The following is an 18,378-nucleotide window of genomic DNA, read 5'->3' on the forward strand; positions in this document are numbered from 1 at the left end:
GCCTCCTGCTTTCTGCCTTTGAATGCCTTTGTTTGAGAATGTGGTGATTGGTGGTGGTGTAATCATGAGGGAAAAGTCCAAGGGAACTGAAGTGAGGCCAAACCCTGGCATTGTAGAAATGAGCAAATTTTAGCAGCCACCTATCTTCAGGGTGCCTGCTGTGTGAGCAGAACAAACCCTTCTGGTTTAAGCCACTGTAAATCAGGTCTTCTCTTACTGACAGTTGATTCACTGCTTAGTAATAACACTAGTTAACTTTATCAAGGACTTACTATATACTTAGTAAGTGTTTACTAGTCTAAGCACTTTACATGTATTTCCCCATTTAATCCTTATAATACCTTTACAATTATTATCTCCAGTTTAGATAAGGAAATTGGGCCTGGATAGGTTAAGCCAGAATATGAACCCACGCAGTCAGATTCCAGAGCCCTTGCCCCTGGGACTCTGCTATACTGCCTTCTAGTATTTGTGGTTATATAATTTGACATAAAACTATAACTATAAACCTTACTGTGGTAAATTATTTTTCACCTACACATAAATATGGACATTAATCAGGTATAAAGAACTTCAAATATAAGAGGTAAAGTTAGATAATATTGTGTATGGTGAAATAATGATTAAAAAACTATTCTCATACTCCTCTCTGCAATTTTGGAGTTAAAATGCTGTAAGAGATACTTAACACTTAATATGTAAGTTTAGTTATCTTCTCATTATACAAATAAAATAGGTAATAAAGGGGGAATCCCAAACTATTATACCAGCCAGTATGCCTCCACGTACAAGTATCCCAAACCAGAAGTGACCAGAAGTGGATGACGTCAGGTGGAATTTGGGAATAGGAGAAAGGTACAGGGGAACATAATGTTGACCTCATATTTCCCCACTCCTGTTTATAACAGAAATTCTCTAAAGAATTGCTAATACTCACAACTTGTACTTCCACCCATCCCACTCTCTCTTGAACCAATTAATCAAACTTTCAACTCAACCACCTGAATCAACTGCTCTTGTCATGGTCCCCAGTGATGCTGTGTGGCTGAACCGCACTGAATCCATTTTGTCAGCCCCGTCTTAGGCCCACAGTCCTACCCCTCCCCTTTTTGCATGACTGAGCTATAGCCCACTCACAGGAATGCACCCAAGTCATGCAAGTTTCCTATCAACTTTTACCCTTGCCTCCATCTGATATGAAACCTGGAAGACTGCATTTTGCTGACACAGATGGTTAATGATCGTGAGACCCCCAGGGGGAAGAAAAACCCTGGGTTCCTATCAGTGCGGACATGCTTCCCACTTGGTAGTCAGATTCTGTTTTTAGCTTTGGCCCCTTTAAGTCCCCCTGTACCCCTTTTGTTGGCACAGACTGCAGCTGTGTATGCCTCTGGATCCTCATCTGCAGGATTATTTTCCTTTGAAGTATCATTTAGATTTTCCTTTAATGAAGATCAATTGGTAATAAACCATGTGCTTTTGTTTACTTGAAAATGTCTTTATTTTGTCCTTGATCTTATAAATTAGTGTTACTGGGTACACAATTGTGAGATGACAGTTATTGTCTCTCAGCACTTGGAGAGATTATTCTGTCTTCCAGCTTCCCTTGTGTGTTCATAAGTTTGTTGTCAGTCAATTACTGTTCCTTTGTAAGTAAGCTGATATTTATTTGTCTCATGTTATGGGTTGAATTGTATTCCTCAGAAAGATAGGTTAAAGCCCTAATCCCCAGTGCCTAAGAACATGACCTTATTTTGAAAGAGCGTCACTGTGGACACCATTAGTTAAGATAAGGCCGTACTGGAGAAGGGTGGGCCCTTAATCCAATATAACTGGGTGCCTTATCAGAAGAGGAAGAGAGACACAGACACTCAAAAGGGGAATGCCATGTGATGGGGAGGCAGGCACTGAAGCGCTGCAGATGCAAGCTAAGGAATGCCAAGGACTGCCGCAAATCACCAGAAACTAGGGAGGGGAGGGAAGGGTTCTCCCCTCTCCTTCACAGGGACCAAGGCCCTGCTGACAACCTGGAGTTTGGATTTCCAGCCTCTAGAACTGTGAGACTATATAAATTCCTGTGATGTTAAGCCATTCAGTTTCTGGCACTTTGTTACAGCAGACCTGGGAAATTAATGCAACTGACTTTAAGATGTGTTGCCTTTTATGTTCTCGGTTTCACTACACTGTATCTAGATTGGATTTCTTTTTACTGGTCCTGTTCTTAGTGATTCCTCATCTACAGATTTATGTCTCTTATTGGTTTGGAAAGTCCTCACCCATTATATGAACCCATTATATGAACAGATGCTTACCTCCTTTCTCTAGATTCTCCTTAAGGGACTCTAAGTAGATTTAAAGTAGGAGACTGCCTTTTCTATCCTCCCTGTCTTTATTTATTTGTTTATACATTTATTTATTTCATTTATTTATTTTTGGCTGCGTTGGGTCTTTGTTGCTGCGCATGGGTTTTCTCTAGTTGCGGCGAGCAGGGGCTACTCTTTGTTGCGGTGCGCGGGCTTCTCATTGCAGTGGCGTCTCTTGCTGCAGAGCACAGGCTATAGGCACGCGGGCTTCAGTAGTTGTGGCACGTGGGCTCAGTAGTTGTGGCTCACGGCCTTAGTTGCTCCTCACCATGTGGGATCTTCCTGGACCAGGGCTGGAACCCGTGTCGCCTACATTGGCAGGCAGGTTCTTAACCACTGCGCCACCAGGGCAGTCCCTGTTAAGTTTTTAAATATCAGTTAATTGTTTTAGAAGTTTGTGGCAGATTGATAGTCGTCTCTCAATAGTCATTTTCTCCTTATTTTAGTAATATAACTTCTTAATTTTAACTGGGTACATGACCATCCACAATAAAGTCTATATTTCCAATTTGCCCTTCAGCAAGGAATGACCATGAACTAAGCTCTTACCATGGGATATAAAAGGAAGTGGTGTGCACAATTTTTTTAGGAAGTTTTCTTAAACGGAAAGGCATGTCTTTCTCCTTCCCTTTTTTCTTCCTTTCCTCTACTCCATGAAAGGAGTATACTTTCCCGCACCATTATGTTGGACCTGGCTGTGTGACTTGCTTTGGTTAATGAAGTGCGAGCACACAGGACATGTGACACACCTGAGCAGAGCCTTCAAGTGATTCTGTGGCTTAGCCTCTTGTATGCTTGTTTTCCATCATGAGGAAAATACAACCCAGGTGACTACTGCTCCTTTAGTCTGGTTCCTTGAATGGGAGACGTGTGGAACTGATTCGTACCTCGAGCACAGCACAGCAGCTGACTGCCCCTCCCTCCAGCTGTCAAATCCCAACTAACTTAGAAATAAATATTTGCTGTTTATAAGCCACTGAGTCTTTGAGGGCAATTCCTTTACTTTCTTGCAGGTCAGCAATTTGTTAAAAATTATTTTTTTTTCTGAACTTATTCATGATTTAGTTTCCACTGTCCAGCTATTATGAATAATGCTGCTATAATATTCATATACAAAAGTTTGTGGTTTTGTGTGGATATTTTAAATTCTTTTAGGTATATAGCTAGGAGTAGAATCGCTGGGTCTTATGGTAACTCTATATTTAACATTTCAAGGAACTGTCAGACTGTTTTACAAAGTGACTACACCATTTTACATTTCCACCAGGTGTGTATGAGGGTTCTGATTTCTCTAAATCCTCACTAACAGTTACACTCTCTTTGATTATGGCCATCCTAGTGGGTGTGGTTTCTCACTGTGGTTTCGATTTGCATTTCCCTAATGACTGATGATGTTGAGCATCTTTTCATGTACTTATTGGCTATTTATATATCTTCTCTGGAGAAATATCTATTCAAATCCTGTACCCATTTTTTAATGGGTTGTCTTTTTATTGTTGAGTTGTAAGAATTATTTACATATTCTGGATATATTATCAGATATGTGGTTGCAAATTTTTTTCCCATTCTGTGTATTGTCTTCTCACTTTCCTGGTGGTGTCTGAATTAGTCTACTAGGGCTGCCATAACAAAATACCACAGACTGTATATGACCTCATTTAACCATAACCAGCTCTTTAAAAGCCCTGTCTCCAAATATAGTCACATTGTGGGGTAGGGCTTCCACACATAAATTTTGGGAGAACGCAGCTCAGTCCAAAACATTCTGCCCTCTGGATACCCAAAATTCTTGTCCTTCTCACAGGTAAACACATTCACCCACATCCCAAAGTCTTAACCCATTCCAGCATCAACTCTAAGTGCAAAGTCTCACCTGAATATCATCAGGTATGGTTGAGACTTGAGATATGATTCACTCGAAGGCAAAATGCCTTGCCAGCTGTGAGCCTGCGACATCAGACAAGTTATGTGGTTCCAAAATACACTGGTGAGACAGGCATAGAGAGATATTCTATTCTAAAAGAGAGAAATCAGGAAGAAGAAAGGGAAATGGGTCCAAAGCGAGTACAAAACCCAGCAAGGCACATTTCATTAGACTTTAAGGCTCAGGAGTAATCCTTTTGGGCTCAATGCTCTGCCCTCCAGGCCCACTGGGGTGGCAACCTCATCCCCTTGGCCCTGGGTGGTAGCTCCACCCCCTCAGCCCTGGGCATCAGCTTTATTCCCGAGGCACTGGTTGGTAGCAGGCTCCACTGAAACCAAGGAGACAGCTTGCCCCCCAGACCTGTACTCTCTGGGCTGATGGCTGGAGTAGCAGCCCTGTTGATCTCTGAATCACTTTTGGTGTCATCTCTCACTTTTCTTGAAGGGTGATGTGAATTGGCAGCCAGATAGCTCTATTGTCCTGTCCTGTAGACTCCCAGAAGTCTGACAGTATTCCTCCATTTTGTTGTCTCTATGCCCCTTAGTCCAGACTGGCAGTGTTTCTACTGGTATAATCTTATTTCTATTCCTGGTTACTTATGAGATGACTGATTAAATCCATGAGTTGCACCCATGACCTCTTTATCAAATGACTGTCCAGCTACACCCTGGATGTATTCTCCAGAACATACTTCTTCTTTTTTTGTAATATGGATAGTAATTGGGTTCTACACCTAATTCCAACACGTGAGGAGTTGAGGTGGTTTCCCAACATCACCAAGGAGCAAGTCTCTGGGTACCAGCTGGGTGTCCTGCATCTCAGCTCAATTCTGACACTATCTATCCAGAGACAGCATCAGGTTCTGCAGGTTAAGCGCTCAGTCCCACAAGACTGCTGTACACCCCTCTTGCCCTCTCAGGATGCCAGGTGCAAGCCAGGTTGTTACCTGTGCTTCTGACCATCTGGCCACAAACGGGAGGTTCCAACAGTCTCTCCCAACTCAGGATGCCAATTGAAAGCCCAGGTTGTGAACTGTACTTCTGACTGATGGCTATAAATCAAAGGTTCTTATGACCCCCTTCTTGGGTTTGATTAATTTCCCAGAGTGGCTCATAGAACTTAGAGAAACATTTTTACATACTGGACGACTGGTTTGTTATGAAAGGATATTATAAAAGGAAGAGCCAGATGGAAGAGATGCATAGGGCAAGGTATGGGCAAAGGGCGCAGAGCTTCCACGCCCTCTGCTGGTGTGTCACTCTCCCCACTTATCCAGGTGTTCACCAACCGGAAGCTCTCTGAACCTTGCCCTTTTGAGTGTTGTGGAGTCTTCATTACATAGACATGATTGATCAAATCACTGGTCATTGGCAACTGATTCAATCTCTAGCCTCTCTTCCCTCACTGGAGGTCAGGGGGTGGGGCTGAAAGGTCCAATCCTGTATTCATGGTTGGGTTCTTTGCTGACCAGCCCCCATACTTAGGGCTTTCCAAAAGTCACCTCATTAACATAAATCCTGTTGTGGTAGAAAGGGGCTTGTTACAAATAACGAGACATCCATTTTACCTTTATGACTCTGAAAGTGATTTCAGGAACTGAGGAGTAGAGACCAAACATTATGACAAGAGAAGTTCCCATTGGTCTTATCCCTCAGGAAATTCCAAGGGTTTTGGGAGCTGTGAGTCAAGAACCTTGGATGAAGACCAAATATGAGATATATTTTGGTCATCTGAATGACCAAATGTATATTTCTTTTTTTTTAATTGAAGTATAGTTGATGTATTGTATGATATGTACATGTTAGTTTCAGGTGTACAACACAGTGATTTGACATTTAAACATATTACAAAACGCTCACCAGTATATATTTCTTGCAAGTTACAATATTGCAGATAGGCTAAGAATTTTCCAAATCTTTAGGTTCTGGTTCCCTTATGCTTAACAACTCCTTTAATTTATCTCTCACCTCCTGCATACTATAAGCAGTAAGAAGAAATCAGGCCGCACCACCAACACTTTGCTTAGAAATCTCTGCAGCTAAATATCACAGTTTATCACTTTTAATTTCTACCTTCCACAGAACACTAGGAAACAGTTTGGCCAAGTTCTCTGCCACTTTATAGTAAGGGTCACCTTTCCTCCAGTTTCCAGTAACACGCTCCTCATTTCTGAGATCTCACTACAGTCACCTTTTAACGTTTACATTTCTACCAAGAGTCTCTCTTCAAGGCAATCTAGGCTTTTCCTAACATGCACCTCAAAAATCTTCCCCTCCACTCATTACCCACTTCCAAAGCCCCTTCCACATTTTTAAGGTATTTGTTACAGTAGTACCCCACTTCTCAGTACCAAAATCTGTATTAGTCTGGTGAGGCTGCCGTAACAAAATATCACAGACTGGGCAGCATAAACAACAGAAATTTATTTTACACATTTCTGGAGGCCGGACATCCAAGATCAAGGTGTTGGCAGGTTTGGTTGGCTTGCAAATGGCCATCTGCCTTCCTCCAACCCCTGGCAACCACCCTTCTGCTTTCTGTCTCTATGAATTTTACTATTCTAGGTACCTCATATAAATGAAATCATACAATATACAGTCCTTTTGTGATTGCGTTATTTCATTTGGCATAATGTCTTCAAGGCTCACCATACTTTTTAAAGCTGAACATACAAAAGTTTTGTATATTCGATTTTGATGGAGTCCAATTTTAAAATTTTGTCACTTACGGTTTTGGCTTCAGAGCTAAGAAACTATTGCCTAATCCAAGGTCATGAAGGTTTACACCTATTTTTTTCTAAGAGTATTATCGTTTTAGCATTTATATTTAGGTCTATGATCCATTTTGAATTAATTTTTTAAAATTTAATTAATTAATTAATTTTGGCTGCGTTGGGTCTTCACTGCTGCGCGCGGGCTTTCTCTAGTTGCGGTGAGCGGGGGTACTCTTCGGTGCGGTGCGTGGGCTTCTCAATGCGGTGGCTTCTCTTGTTGCGGAGCACAGGCTCTAGGCACGCGGGCTTCAGTAGTTGTGGCACGCAGGCTCAGTAGTTGTGGCTCGTGGGCTCTAGAGCGCAGGCTCAATAGTTGTGGCGCACAGGCTTAGTTGCTCCGTGGCATGTGGGGTCTTCCTGGACCATGGGTTGAACCCATGTCCCCTGCCTTGGCAGGCGGATTGTTAACCACTGCGCCACCAGGGAAGTTCCTTTAATTAATTTTTGCGTTTGTGAGGTAGGGGTCCAATTTCATTCTTTTGCATGTGGTTATACAACTGTCCCAGCACCCTTTGTTGAAAAGACTATTATTTTCCCAGTGAATCAACTGTCCATAAATGTGTGGGTTATTTCTGAAGTCTCAATTCTTTTCCATGATATATACGTCTATCATTATTCTGGTACGACACACTATCTTGATTATTGTAGTTTTGTAGTCAGTTTTGAAAGCAGGAAGAATGAGTGTTTTTTAACTTTTTTCTTTTTTTTTTCAAGATTCTTTTGGCTATTCTGAGTCCCTTGCATTGCCATGTGAATTTTAGAATCTGATTGTCAATTTCTAGAAATAAAAAAAGGCAGCTGGGATTTTTGATAGGATTGCAAAGAATGTGCAGAACAAATGGAGAAGTACTGCTTATTTTAACGATATTAAGTCTTCTATTATTTCTTGATGACGATTTAGCTTAATTATAAACCCTGTACCTCGTGTCTTCCTATCGTCTCAGTAAGCCTAATAATTCCTTGCTCCTCCACTGGGCACTTTTCCTACTTCTAACAGTACACTTTAGCAACCGCTTCTTATTCTGCCAACTACACACATCGTCTCTTGAGTGCTTTTCCCTTTACCTCTACCTTTCCTATGTTTCACATCTTAAACTGTCAGCTGTATTTTTACCTTTATGTTGTCAACATTGGTATAATTTATAAACTCTGCTTTAACTACAGCAAGATTATAATTTATTAACAGGTTTGGTCTAAAAGTTGAACACCAGAAACCCGCCTTTTCTAAGCTTTTTATCATAGTAATTATTCAGTTGAATTCTCTCCCAGAACTCCTATCCTTCCATCCGAATCTAGCCTAGCTCTTGGGACTTCCCTTTACTACTGAATTAGATCTAGTGAATCCTGGATAGTGATGCTGTCAGAAACCTCATTTCTACCTCATCTTTAAATTTTGAAAAAAAGCCTATGTGGGAGTTTGACTTTATGAGTCTCTGCATATCTGAAAATGTTTTCATTTTGCTCTCTTAATGATAATTCAGCTAGGAATAGAGGTTTTTTTTAATAAAAAAATTCTTAGAATTTGAAGTTCAAGAAATATTTCCCTCAGAAACTTGAAGGTCATTGTTATCTTCTCATATCTAGTGTTGCTGGTAGGAATTCTAATTGCAGTGTGAGTCTTACTCTTTTACGGGTCACTTTTTTTGTTTATTTTTTTTTTATTTTTGGCTGCGTCGGGTCTTAGTTGCGGCACTCGGGATCTTTCCTTTAGGTGTGCGGGCTTTTTTCTGTGGTGCGCGGGCTTCTCTCTAGTTGTGGTGTGCAGGTTTTCTCTCTCTCTCTGGTTGTGGTGCATGGGTTCCAGAGCGCGTGGGCTCTGTAGTTTGTGGCATGTGGGCTCTAGCTGAGGCACACCGGCTTAGTTGCTCCACAGCATGTGGGATCTTAGTTCCCCGACCAGGGATTGAACCTGCGTCCCCTGCGTTGGAAGGCAGATTCTTTACCACTGGACCACCAGGGAGGTCCCTATGGGTCACATTTTTCCTTTGGAAATTCAGGATTTTCTCTTTAGCTTTAGAGTTTTAACATTTCACAAAGTTGTCTTTGCTCTCCACTAATGGACATTTTCAGCTCTGGGGAAATTTTGTTCCATTATTTTTGGGGTAATTTTCCATCTTTTATTTACTCTCTTTTCTTTTTCTCTTGTAATATTAGTCCGGTTGGATTGACTCTTTATTTTTCTTATATTTTCTCTTGCAATTTCCATCTCTTTGCGTATTTCTTCTATTCTCCTTAAAATTGCACGGACTTTACCTTTCAACACTTCCAGTGAATTTATAATTTTGGCATTTTCCTATTTCTAATTTCAAGACTTACTTTTTGTTCTTGGGTTGTTACTTATCTGAGTACATTATCCTTGTTTCATAGCTGTAATAAAAGTTTGTGAGCATATTTTTAAGTTCTCTGAAGTTTCTTTTTCCTCTGTGGTCACATTTTCTCCTTATCCTCTCCCTCCCTTCCCCAGCCCCAAGTTGGAGACTTCCCTTAAACACCTAACAGTCCCTGGTTGTCCGTTCATATTTAAGATGAAGTAGTTGGATGCTGATGACGCATCTTTAGAACTTGGGAGGGTCTTGCCAACTTGCACAACTTCACTCTAGGGTGAGTGGGTAGGAAACTGCCTATTGTGCCAGAATAAAGAATGTTTTACTCTTAGTCATTAAATGCTCCCCAGAGATGATGAAAAAGCTTGACTCTTAGCCTGGGATAAATGCCTAGCTATTGTATCTGAGGTATAGGGAGGGTTCTGCTGTTCTACATAGAGACCTTTATTTAGTGTCCTTGTTTTCAGCCCTGCTTCTCACTCTTGCTCTGTCTTGTCAGTGTCTCCAAATTTCAATTTCTCTAAATCACTTCTGGCAGGTAGGCCTCCTTCTTCACCTACAGTACCCCCCCCCCATGCCTATTCCACATTATGGTTTCTTCCATTTTGTTTAATCAGACCTCACTCACTTTGTGTGTAAATTTAGGGAAAAAAAAAGAAAAACAGCTCTTGGTGGCTCCCTTCCCATTTTCTGTTTTGTACGGGTTTGTATCATTTTTCATTCCTTTATTAGCATTTTAATGGGGTTCCAGGAAGAAGAGGCAACGAATGCATGCACTCAGCCAGTTTTAATTAAAAAAAAAAAAAATCCTAAGTGTAGGTTTAAAAAAAGATATGTGGGGTAGAGTAGGAAATAAGAAAAAAGAACAGTGGAATGACAAAAAAGAAACCAAAAAAATTTCTGAGTCTGTGATATTGACACTACTCCCGTGCATGAATAACAAGGCTTAGCACCTCACACTCTTCAGATCCCCACATTTCAGGGATGGGATAGATCTGAGACATCTCGTTCACACCCCCTTTTACAGTTACGAAAAGCAGGACCCAGGAGTAATGGGACTTTCCCAAGGTCACACACGTAGACACCGGCAGAATGGAAACCAGAAAGATAAGATGAGTCCACTTTGCTTTCCCTTCATCTCACCACACCGCTGGGGAGCAGCAGAACGAGCGGATCAGCAGTCAGATAAGAAGGATCGTGAGAAACAGTCAAAGGAAGCTGGCTTATTCCTGAGTGAAGTCGGGTGCCCGAGAAAATGAAACACTTTAGGATGCTTCATTTGGCAGGACCCAGCGTCCCCCGGCAGCGGTCCTGACAGCGGCGGCCGCGTGCGGACCCTACGGAAGGGGCGACTGTACAGCAGGCGGGGGGACGCTGGGCGGGATGGGGATGAGGTGACGAATGAAGGGACGAGAACCCTGACGAGGGACGGGAGAGTGACAGTGGGGCCACGAGGGCGTGGACGCTGGCGGTGACTCAACTGCTCTCAGGGGCGTTTAGAGTTACTGATAAAACTATCGCCAGCCGGGAATAAACACGATTCAAATCACTCTTACTTTCTTAGTGCAGCGATAGCTTACGTACGGCCTTACATTAACGGTGCGTGGCTCCGACAAGGAAACCCGTCTGCGCTTCGGTACCAGAAACTGGGGAGCCCGACGCCGGGCCAGCTGCCGCCCCCGAGGACCGGGACGGCCGTCCGGCCCGCCCGCCAGCCCCCGGAAAGTGCCCGAGGCCCGCGCGCGCCCGAGTCGCGCCCCCGGGAGGAGCGGGGGCGGGGCTCGCGCTGACGTCGGCCTGGGGCGGGACTGCGAAATCGCGCAGGGGGCGGGGCGCGGTGACGTCGGGCGCCAGGGCCGAGCTGTGGCTGAGGTGGCGGTAGTGGTGGCGGTAGTGGTGGCGGCGGCGGCGCCGGCGGCGGCGGCGGCGCCCGGGCAGCAACGGCAGCGGCAGCGGCAGCCCTGAGCAGGGTGAGACGGCCGCGGTGGCGGCAGCTCGGGGTCGGGCGGCGCCTGGAGCTTCCCGCCCGTCGCTGGCGCTAGGCCCCTCGGCTCTCCTCCGCCCGCTCCTCCTCACGGCCCTGGCTGGGTCCCGGCAGCGTGCCGCCGGGGAGGGCGGAGCCGTAGGTGAGGCTGGCGGGCGGGGGGCTGGGGGCTGGCGGGCGTGGGCTCTGGGCTGCGGGCCGGCGCGGGCGCACACGCGCACACGGCAGGCGCCGGGCGGGCGGCGTCTGTCTCCTCCCTCTTGCCGTAGGAGGCGGTGCGGCGCAAACAGTGGGCCGCCGCCTCCGCCGCTGCTTCAGCAGGCCAGTCACGCAGAGCCCGGGGCGGGCCTCCCCGAGGAGCCTGGCGCCCGCGGACAGGTGGGCTTCCCGCCCGGAGGCCCTCGGGCTGCCCGCACGGCCCGGGAGACCCCGCCAGCGGCCTGTCCGCGGTTCGCCTCGGCGGCCGGGGAGGGAGGGAGGGCGGCGCGGACGGCCGTCCCGGTCCTCGCGGGCGGCGCCACCAGGGAAGTCCTTTACAGGTCTTTTAAAAGCGTCTGTCTCTTCTCTATCTGGTTATATATATTTTTTCTTTTCTTCCTGCCTTCCTCAGAAAATCTCTACCTACGTAGCTTTAGAGCAGGAAATTATCCGATTGAATTCTAGCTGTTTCTTTAACAAGAGATTGTTTGTAATGGTATAAACAGAAGAATCTTAGTTTGAACGAATAAAAATGACTCATTTATGTTTATTCTGCATCTGGTATTAGTCAGGTTTATGGCTTTTATTTCCTAAAATCGTTCTAGAAATATTTATTATGATTTTGTTCCTTATATTTTTATCTGCATTGTCTTGTTATTTCCATGGAAGTTTCTGGACTGTTTCCAAATAAATTCCTTAGAAGGGATTGTTTCTGGCACACTGTTACTTCTGTTGCCCTTACATTTGTCAAAAAGAAAATGAGGGTTTTTTGGACCTAAACTGAGAAGAATTATAGTGGAGGGAAGATGAGAGATGTATTTCTTTCACTGCCATTTATGTCTGATCCTGCGAGAGTACAGAATTTTTGATGGGTGTGTCTTCAATTTTGAGGACCCAGGCGTTGCCCACTGCCCACCCACCTCCTCTGACTATACCTGACCCAGATGCTCAGTTTCTGTCTTTTCTGTATTGATCGTAGGTGGAGGAGTTACTGATGGCCATGGAGAAGGTAAAACAGGAGCTGGAGTCCGTGAAGGCGACGCTGTCCTGCACTCAGCAGTCACTGGCAGAGAAGGAAACTCATGTGACCAGCCTTCGGGCTGAGAGAAGAAAACACTTAGAGGAAGTTCTGGAGATGAAGTAAGTTTCATAATATTGTTCTTCAGGCATATGCTTAGTTGAAATACTTGTCCTCATCGCTTTCATCTTCTGGCCCTGTTTGTCACGCCTGACACACTTAGCCTAATTTTAATGCTCACTTGTGTTTCTCACTCCTTAGAACAAATTTGGGACAAATCCTCGTCAACTAGAAACTTTTTTTGCCTCCCTGTCATTGAATTTTGCAGTCCTCTAGAGTGTATGTATCCGTATGCAATTGTGTCTCTGAAATTCCTAAAACCTTCTGGAAAGTTCTGGCAAGTTGTTGAGCTTTCTGAGGAAGATAACCATTGCTCCTGAGGTCATACGATGGCTAGGCAATTTTTAAAAGCATTTTTTATTATAAACATTTCCAAAGGTACACAAAAGTAGAGAATAGTATAGTGAACCTCCTTATACCCATCCCCCATATTTCACCATTAACATTTGCCACACTCTCCAGTCAGTTTTTACAAAATTGTCACTTTTAGCAGAACCTTTCTTTACATCATTTTTGTACTTTCCAGGCATCTTGCAGCTTCCTTGAGATAGTCTGTTGTGAAGGCTGTATATATCTGCTGTGCAGAATACAGCTGCTGCTTTTTCTCCTCTGTGACTTTGAAAAGTTCTGGTTTCCTTCTCTTCAGAACAAGTATGTCTCTTTTTTAAGTCCCTTAGTACTTTCTCCATCACTCCAATCCCCACTCCTATGTAATTGTCCTGCTCTCATTTTACTGAAACCAAGTCTATGCTGGGACCCCTCAGTTACCTTCATCACCTCAGCAGTTACCTGTGTTCTTGTCGTCGTCTCTTCTGACTCAGAGGAGATACTGTCTCTCCTTCACCAAGCTCGCTTCTTATTTCTATCACAGATTTAAGCTCTGGTTCCCTCCTCTGCAATCTGTCTCCATTAATTTTCTTTCACATAATCTTTGCTCACTTTCTGTTAGTTCCTTCTTCTCTGCAATAAATACGCACTCTCTCTGACCTAAAGTAAACAGTCTTTCTGAGCCCAGCCAGTGCTTGAAGCTAACATCCCTTCTTCTTTTCTGCTACTTTGAACTGTCAATAAATGTTGAATATGAGAATTACAAAGTAGCAGAGGATCTTGCCATGACACCTCAGCATGAATTTTCATGGGGCACGATTGCTTTGATATCATGACGGCAGCCCAGGAGTTGAGAAACAAATATCGGGGTGTCCCCTGTGCTTATGGATTATTAGGACACAAGTGGGAGGTTAAGAGAGCCTGATCTTTTAGAAAAGAATTACAGGTGATGTGCTCTCGGAAGTGACAGATACTGGAGCCAGAAATAGGTTGATAATGCAGGGAGAACGGGGAGAATTTAGGGTTCTGAGTATCGTGATGAGAAAGTTTGCTTCTTACGAGCAGGTTAGTAGAAGCAGTTGAAGACAAGGTTTTATCCCTGATGATAAGAACATAGAGGAAGGATGGGTATAATATTCGGGAATACAAGGTATCGATGTGATACTCCTAAGCACAAACAGGCCCTGCTAAAGCAACGGTGTAGGAGTATTGTTTCGTTTTCTCTGTGGACCAATATCTTGACTTGACTTGTCACATCTTTCCCACTCAGTTCAAGTGTCTATAGCAAAACAGTGGTGGATTTGTAAAGGAATTTTCCTTTATTATTAGGACTTTGAAAAGATATGAATGAATTTTTTAAAAAATGCTTGACTTTAAACCATTAAAAGGGAATTGCGTGTGATTTTTTTTTGTTTTATTATTGTTATTATTTTTGGAACCACAGTACTAAACTTTCTTATGGACTTCCCTTGCCAACCCAGGTTAGAGATTACATTTCAGAAAAATACTGTGATTTGCAAGACTGTTTTTGGTAAGGTCAAACACTCACACACTAAGGCATGGGATGAGTCATTAAAGTATTCAGAGAATTTATAAGTGGTATAGAAATTTGATGAATAAACATTAAATAAAAGTTCTAGAAATAAGGTGTTAAAACCTGGCTCTGACAGGTGACCTGTCTCTTAAATCACCTTCCTCATTTGCTCAGGAGATACTACTACAGCATCATGCTGTTCTTAGATTTTCTACAAGTTTTTTGTCATGCAGATTTACTGACTTAAAGTTTTTAAAGTAGTCTTTGCTTTAATTTGCACTTAAATTTCTCCTTGTTGTCTCTCATTTTCATATCTTAATAAAATGGTTGTTTAATACCTTTCTTTTAACAAATTAAGCACTTCAGGCCTAATCGTCTATCCAAACATGCTGTTGAGAGTGGTGGCTAATCCCAAACTCCTAATGTATCCCTCCTCCACACTCTTTTCTCCTTTGGTAACCATAAGTTTGTTTTCTATGTCTGTGGGTCTATTTCTGTTTTGTATATAAGTTCATTTGTATCTTTTTTTTTTTTTTTTAGGTTCCACATATAAGCGATATCATGATATTTGTCTTTCTCTGTCTGGATTACTTCACTTAGTATGATAATCTCTAGGTCCATGCATGTTGCTGCAAATGGCATTATATCATGCCTTTTTATGGCTGAATAATATTCCATTTTGTGTGTGTGTGTGTGTGTGTGTGTGTGTGTGTACATATATATGTATAAATATATAAAACACATCTTCTTTATCCATTCACCTATTGATGGACATTTAGGTTACTTCCATGTCTTGGCTATTGTAATAGAGCTGCAGTGAACACTGGGTTGCATGTATCTTTTTGAATTATGTTTTTCTCTGGATATATGCCCAGGAGTGGGATTGCTGGATCATATGGTAACTCTATTTTTAGTTTCTTCAGGAACCTCCATACTGTTCTCCATAGTGGGTGCACCAATTTACATTTCCACCATCAGTGTAAGAAGGTTCCCTTTTCTCCATGCCCTCTCCAGCATTTATTGTTTGTAGATTTGTTTGATGATGGCCATTCTTACTGATGTGAGGTGATATCTCATTGTTGTTTTGCTTTGCATTTCTCTAATAATTAGCAATGTTGAGCATCTTTTCATGTGCCTTTTGGCCATCTATACGTCTTCTTTGGAGAAATGTCTATTTAGATCTTCTGCCCATTTTTTGATTGGGTGGTTTGTTTTTTTGATATTGAGCTGTATGAGCTGCTTGTATATTTTGGAGATTAATCCTTTGTCAGTTGCTTCATTTGCAAATATTTTCTCCCATTCTGAGGGTTGTCTTTTCATCTTGTTTATGGTTTCCTTTGCTGTGCAAAAGCTTTGAAGTTTCATTAGGTCCCATTTGTTTATTTTTCTTTTTATTTCCATTTCTCTAGGAGCTGGGTCAAAAAGGATCTTGTTGTGATTTATGTCATAGAGTGTTCTGCCTCTGTTTTCCTCTAAGAGTTTGATAGTGTCTTGCCTTACATTTAGGTCTTTAGTCCATTTTGAGTTTATTTTTGTGTATGGTATTAGGGAGTGTTCTAATTTCATTCTTTTACATGTACCTGTCCAGTTTTCCCAGCACCACTTACTGAAGAGGCTGTCTTTTCTCCAATGTATATTCTTGCCTCCTTTATCAAAGATAAGGTGACCATATGTGCGTGGGTTTATCTCTGGGCTTTCTGTCCTGTTCCACTGATCTATATTTCTGTTTTTGTGCCAGTACCATACTGTCTTGATTACTGTAGCTTTGTAGTATTGTCTGAAGTCAGGGAGCCTGATTCCTCCAACTGCATTTTTCTTTCTCAAGATTGCTTTGGCTATTCGGGGTCTTTTGTGTTTCCATGCAAATTGTGAAATTTTTTGTTTTAGTTCTGTGAAAAATGCCATTGGTAGTTTGATAGGGATTGCACTCAATCTGTAGATTGCTTTGGGTAGTATAGTCATTTTCACAATGTTGATTGTGGATTTGTCCATTTCTTCCAGGTTGTCCATTTTATTGGCGTATGGTTGCTTGTAGTAATCTCTCATGATCCTTTGTATTTCTGCAGTGTCAGTTGTTACTTCTGTTTCATTTCTAATTCTATTGATCTGAGTCTTCTCCCTTTTATTCTTGATGAGTCCGGCTAATGGTTTATCAATTTTGTTTATCTTCTCAACGAACCAGCTTTTAGTTTTATTGATCTTTGGTATCGTTTCCTTCATTTCTTTTTCATTTATTTCTGATCTGATCTTTATGATTTCTTTCCTTCTGCTAACTTTGGGGTTTTTTTGTTCTTCTTTCTCTAATTGCTTTAGGTAGAAGGTTAGGTTGTTTATTTGAGATGTTTCTTGTTTCTTGAGGTAGGATTGTATTGCTATAAACTTCCCTCTTAGAACTGCTTTTGCTGCATCCCATAGGTTTTGGGTCGTCGTGTTTTCATTGTCGTTTGTTTCTAGGTATTTTTTGATTTCCTCTTTGATTTCTTCAGTGATCTCTTGTTTATTAACTAGTGTATTGTTTAGCCTCCATGTGTTTGTATTTTTTACAAATTTTTTCCTGTAATTGATATCTAGTCTCATAGCATTGTGGTCAGGAAAGATACTTGATACAATTTCAATTTTCTTAAATTTGTCAAGGCTTGCTTTGTGACCCAAGATATGATCTATCCTGGAGAATGTTCCATGAGCACCTGAGAAGAAAGTATATTCTGTTGTTTTTGGATGGAATGTCGTATAAATATCAGTTAAGTCCATCTTGTTTAATGTATCATTTAAAGCTTGTGTTTCCTTATTTATTTTCATTTTGGATGATCTGTCCATTGGTGAAAGTGGGATGTTAAAAGTCCCCTACTATGATTGTGTTACTGTCGATTTCCCCTTTTACGGCTGTTAGCCTTTGCCTTATGTATTTAGGTGCTCTTATGTTGGGTGCATAAATATTTGCAATTGTTATATTCTTGTTGGATTGATCCCTTGATCATTATGTAGTGTCCTTCCTTGTCTCTTGTAACATACTTTATTGTAAAGTCTGTTTTGTCTGATAAGAGAATTGCTACTCCAGCTTTCTTTTGATTTCCATTTGCATAAAATATCTTTTTCCATCCCTTCACTTTCAGTCTTTATGTGTCCCTAGGTCTGAAGTGGGTCTCTTGTAGACAGCATATATACAGGTCTTGTTTTTATATCAATTCAGCAGTCTGTGTCTTTTGGTTGGAGCATTTAATCCATTTACATTTAAGGTAATGCTCCATATGTATGTTCCTATTACCATTTTCTTAATTGTTTTGGGTTTGTTATTGTAGGTCTTTTCCTTCTCTTGTGTTTCCTGCCTAGAGAAGTTCCTTGAGCATTTGTTGTAAAGCTGGTTTGGCGGTGCTGAATTGTCTTAGCTTTTGCTTGTCTGTAAAGGTTTTAATTTCTCCATGAAACCTGAATGAGATCCTTGCTGGGTAGAGTAATCTTGGTTGTAGGTTTTTCCCTTTCATCACTTTAAATATGTCCTGCCACTCCCTTCTGGCTTGCAGAGTTTCTTCTGAAAGATCAGCTGTTAACCTTATGGGGATTCCCTTGTATGTTATTTGTTGCTTTTCCCTTGCTGCTTTTAATATTTTTTCTTTGTATTTAGTTTTTGATAGTTTGATTAATATGTGTCTTCGTGTGTTTCTCCTTGGATTTCTCCTGCCTGGGACTCTCTGTGCTTCCTGGACTTGATTGATTATTTCCTTTCCCACATTAGGGAAGTTTTCAACTATAATCTCTTCAAATATTTTCTCAGTCCCTTTCTTTTTCTCTTCTTCTTCTGGGATCCCTATAATT

General features: G+C 42.1%; 1 protein-coding gene and 1 long non-coding RNA gene across 16 annotated transcripts in view; one reads left to right on the forward strand and one right to left on the reverse strand.

The window, feature by feature from the left end:
* Nucleotides 1-1,170: 1,170 nt before the first annotated feature.
* On the reverse strand, nucleotides 1,171-11,097 carry LOC309623778. 2 transcript variants are annotated; one of them, XR_014241630.1, is made up of 3 exons: nucleotides 10,965-11,097; nucleotides 4,237-4,379; nucleotides 1,171-2,719 (listed from the first exon to the last, which is right to left on the reverse strand). It is a non-coding gene; the product is annotated as an uncharacterized lncRNA (long non-coding RNA). The 2 variants fall into 2 exon arrangements; XR_014241631.1 differs by lacking the exons at nucleotides 1,171-2,719; nucleotides 4,237-4,379 and adding an exon at nucleotides 10,157-10,613 and having other exon boundaries at nucleotides 10,965-11,095.
* Nucleotides 11,098-11,237: 140 nt separating this feature from the next.
* Nucleotides 11,238-18,378, forward strand: part of LOC309623755 (ELKS/Rab6-interacting/CAST family member 1-like) — a 128,963-nt gene continuing 121,822 nt past the window's right edge. For 5 of the 14 annotated variants that reach the window (XM_082380919.1, XM_082380915.1, XM_082380917.1 and 2 more), the window contains exons 1-2: nucleotides 11,273-11,510; nucleotides 12,546-12,706. The gene's annotated coding sequence lies outside the window, so the exon portion shown is untranslated. The other 9 variants (XM_082380925.1, XM_082380927.1, XM_082380912.1 and 6 more) reach the window with 9 other exon arrangements.

The sequence above is a fragment of the Balaenoptera borealis genome (assembly GCF_965194805.1).
Source record: "Balaenoptera borealis genome assembly, chromosome: 2".
Classification (NCBI taxonomy): Eukaryota; Metazoa; Chordata; class Mammalia; order Artiodactyla; family Balaenopteridae; genus Balaenoptera; species Balaenoptera borealis.